Here is a 4936-nt window from a genome sequence, read left to right as displayed (position 1 = left end):
ATGTGAACAACCGATCTGGTATCATATACCCAAGAGCTACTAGAAACATCAGCAAGATAACTGTCTATAACATATACAACAAGTGTACCTCAAGAAGAAGTCATACTTCCAGTCTTCTTGCCCTTCTCGGCAAGCCACTTGCTACAGTTCCTTTTCTAGTGTCCGGGTTCCTTGCAATGAAAGCAAATACTGCCCGAAGCCGTCCCTGACTTAGGCGCAGCGGCTGCAGTTGGAGTTGCCTCCTTCTCTTTGCCCTTTGCCTTAGCCTTTTTCTTGGACCAGCTCTTCTTGAACTTAGCTGAGTTATGCACCATCAACACTTGACTATGTGTACCTTTCTTGATATCCTGCTCTGCCACTTTGAGCATCCCATGCAATTCTGTGAGCTTTTTTTCCATCCCATGCATAAGGTAGTTCGAGATGAACGGCCCATAGCTGTCCGGAAGAGAACCCAGAATTGTATCTATGGACAACTCATCCCCAAGTGGGATCACCCTCTTTCAGATTACAATCCATCAAGGATCGCCAGACGTTGAACCTTTCAGTCCTAGCCTTCATTTGAAACATGCTATTAAGGTTCTCGATCATATCGAAAGCCTCAATATTTTCGAACTGCTGCTGTAGATCGGGCTCCATAGAAGCCAGCATGAGACAACTGATCTCGTTTGATTCATCAACGTGTTTCTGGTAGGCATTTCTGGCTGTGGCATTAGCATTATCGGCAGGTTCCTCTGGAAGCGGATTCTCTAGAACTTGTTCCTTTTTCTCATGCCTAAGAACAATTCTCAGGTTTCTATACCAGGTGGTAAAGTTTGTTCCGTTCAATTTATCTTTTTCCAGGATTGATTTCAACGCAAAAGGGGTAACTTGAGCAGGTGGTGCCATTGATCTACAAGAGAAGTATGCAAAACACTAAGACATGTATTCATGAAGAGTAATTCATATTAAACATTTTAATAAGATCATTACTCCCACTAAAATCAACATCCCTCTTTTGATACTTAGTGATTCAAGATCCAAGATCAACATGTCAACTAGTGAGCTTTTACATCACCGCTAGAGGACAAGATCACTCGGTAAGCAACTCTTGCTAATCGTATCTCCATACGACTCTTGTTGTTGGGGACATCTCATGCCATGCCAACTCCTATGCCTCGTAGCCCAAAACTATTTTGATAGCCACGACAAGTCAACCAATGCTCCACGTGTAAGTGTCCGACACAAACCCATCACTACAAGGAGATCTAGTGGCACCCTAATTTCATAGGCCCGCCACTAAATATACTTGACATGTGAAGGTGCGGCAATTGGGGAGGCATTTGTACTTGACATTCTTTGAGGGATCACCCTACTTAAAACATCTACCATGCAAAAGGAAGGGTGCATAAAAGGGATAAACTTTCACATGCAGTTTATGTATGTGTGATATGGTATAGCCCCTTTTCACAGCGCGTGGTGATCTCCATCTCCACGTGTGCGGTCTACCCATGCATGATTGTCCTCGTGGTGATCTCCATCTCCACGCCATGGTGTCAACCGCCAAGTGTTACATAAGATACTGTGCTATTACAAACTAATAGCTACTGAAAGTAATTACATTACATGGCTTCTCATGTTGACACGCAGGTCATTAATACAATAATGGGACAACCATATGGCTCCTGCCGGTTGCAGCACTCATGATACGCAGGTCATGAAACAATAATATACAAGCAACATACATGGGCTATACCAAATCACAGTCATTCCCTGCAAAAATGAGTCAGATGTTCTACCACCGAAGATAAAACCTCCTGAAACTCTATCTTCCAAGCGGATTTTGGCCTAGCCAGAAGCACTGAAATCCTGTTCCAGAATTTCGCCGCTAATCCAACTTTTCGTTAGCTTCAGTTTGACAGGTCAGCGGAGCACGAAACCCGCACTGCCCCACCGCATCTGGCCTCGTCGGCGGCTAAACGCCGGCGAGTTTGACCCTGGTTGACCCCGTGTGGGCCCAGGTTGACTCCCTCCTGAGCCTATGACAAATGGGGCCGCTCTGCTAATTAACTTAGATTAGCACTAACTAAATTTAGTTAGTTTAAATAACTACTGACACGCGGGTCCACTGGTCAGGTTTGACCTGGACCGGCTCCGTTGACCGCTGACGTCACCCTGGCGCAATGCTGACGCATTAATTCAATTACTGGAATTATTCTTATACAGGAATTCCATAAAATACTACAAACTTCAAAAATTCATAACTTTTAATCTGTAACTCCAAATGCAAAGATTTATATATGAAATTTGATCAGAAAAATTCAATCTTTCCATCTGTAATGGTTTCATGCATGACAGAACAATTTAACCCTGCTGTTTAGGTGAAACAAGCTAATGCACTTATATGACTTAATAACATAAGCTTTCATTTGAACCTTTGATTCAAATGGACTCAAACCAACTTGTTTCACAATGCAATAGCCAGGACACCTCATATTGCCATGTCATAGCATGCATCATATTGTTGCATATTGCCATGTGATGATTGTGTTCTGTGGTGTCTTTCGTGGTAGGTTCTGCCTCCGAGGATATTCTCGAGTATCCAACTGAAGGGCAGTACCCTACTACTACTCCATCAGGAAAGCAGCCCCATTGATCATATCGATACAATCCCATGTTCTCGCTCCTGCTCTCATTTACTGCATTTAAGACAACAATGTTTCAAACTGCTATGTGCTGCGGTAGTTGAACCCTTATCCTCTGCATGACCTGTCATTGCCATAGTAACTAGATGAAACCCAGTAGCATGTGTAGGAGTTGATTGAGCCATGTATGTGTTCCTACCTTGCTATGCCTGCTATGCTTAGAGTTGAGTCAGGTCTGGTTCATCTGGGTGATGGGCTAGAGTGAAATGATTACGGCGGTAATGTGTGGGATGTGTTGAACATGTTTTGGTAAAGGTATCGATGAGAGGACATGTAGGAGTACATGGTGGGTTGTTTCATTGAGGCTGTCCCTAAGAACTGAGATCTGTATGCGTGATTCAAGATTCAGCTACTACCACACATTGGGCCCTGAAATATGACCCTGCTGGACTTACTGATCCCTCTCGTTCCCTCTCCAAGAGTTGCAACTAGTTTCTGGTGTTTATAGGTTATGTGTTGGCGGCCATGCGTAGCGCTGACCCCAGGGGTGGGCTATGATGCGGTAGATACACCATGGTACAGTGTACCGAGTCGCCCGTTTGGTGTCTCGGGAACCCTGCACACATCGTTTGGGGCCGTTGAGGACACCCCGGCTAGATTTCCTTGCGGATGGAACCGGAATAGGCGATAAACCTGGACTAGGGACTTGTGCGGTTAGTGAGGTCGTGGTCTACACCCACGTCGGCTTTCGCTTGAAGTTTGACGAGCACATGTCGTGTGCAGACGCTAAGTGGTGGAAACATGTGTGACGAAGTACACCCCTGCAGGGTATAAAACTATTCGAATAGCCGCATCCGCGGTAAACGACTACTTGGTTGCCTATACAGTTCATAGACAAGTTAATGGTTACTACTAAAAGACTCAAGATAAGTGTGAGTACCGCGGATGGCCCTCTCGTAGGATGACGAGGGAGGATCCACGGTGGAGTATTGTGTTGGTGGTTAGTGGACTCGTGTGCTAAAACTATTATACAAGTGGTGTCTCGTAGGATAGCTTAGCCAAGAGTCAAAGCTGGCTTGCTGCAATAACTCCACCACCTTCTTGAGAATGAGCATGTATAGTAGGATCTGTTGTAAGACTTGTTGAGTACCTTTGTACTCATGTTGCTTTAATTACTGTTTTCAGACGGCAACACCACCCCCTCCGACGGGTTTTACGTAGACCTTGACGTCGATGAGTGACTTGCCACCCAGGTGGTGATTCTGGCCATGGAGGGCCCTATGTAGATAGAAAGGCTTCGTCAAGCCCTCTTTCTTTCTAGTGTCTGTACTCAGACTAGTTTGCTTCCGCATGTGCTTGAATGCTTGTATGACTTGAGTGTCAGGTCATGTGACCCCTACCTGTATGAACATGTTATGTATGGCTCTCCGGAGCCTTTAAATAAAGTACTTTGAGTTGTAGAGTTTTGTTGTGATGCCATGTTGTATTTACACATATCGAGCATATTGTGTGTATGATTGAAATGCTTGGTATGCGTGGGATCCGACAATCTAGTTGTTTATCCTTGGCAACCTCTCTTATGGGGAAATGTAGTCTAGTGCTTCCATGAGCCATAGTAGTCCGCTACAGCCCGGTTCACCGGAGTCCTGCTAGCCCAGCACTACTGCTCAGGACACTTGACTGGCCGGCATGTGTTTCACTTTGTTCCTGTGTCTGTCCCTTCGGGGAAATGTCACGCGGTGACATCCGGAGTCCTGCCTAGCCTGCTACATCCCGGGTTCCCGGAGTCCTGTTAGCCCAGTGCTACAGCCCGGATTCACACGCTACTGACCGACATGCTCGATGTGATTCATGTATGCCTGTCCCCATAGGTTTCTGCCGCTTTGGGTTCAAAACTAGCCATGTCGGCCCGGGTTCTCTGTCATATGGATGCTAGCGACACTATCACATACGTGAGCCAAAAGGCGCAAACGGTCCCGGGCCATGGTAAGGCAACACCCGTGGGGATACCGTGCGTGAGGCCGCAAAGTGATATGAGGTGTTACCGGCTAGATTGATGTGATTTGGAATCAGGGTCCTGACATCGATGGAGGTAATACCCTACTTCCTGCTTGATTGATCTTGATGATATAAGTATTACAAGAGTTGATCTACCACGAGATCGGAGAGGCTAAACCCTAGAAGCTAGCCTATGGTATGATTGTCGTTGTCCTACTGAGTAAAACCCTCCGGTTTACATAGACATCGGAGGGGCTAGGGTTACACAGAGTCGGTTACAAGGGAGGAGATCTACATATCTGAATCGCCAAGCTTGC

The sequence above is a fragment of the Triticum urartu genome, chromosome 3 (assembly GCF_003073215.2).
Source record: "Triticum urartu cultivar G1812 chromosome 3, Tu2.1, whole genome shotgun sequence".
Taxonomy (NCBI): domain Eukaryota; kingdom Viridiplantae; phylum Streptophyta; class Magnoliopsida; order Poales; family Poaceae; genus Triticum; species Triticum urartu.
The sequence above is the reverse complement of the archived record's forward strand: the minus strand, read 5'-3'. Positions refer to the sequence as shown.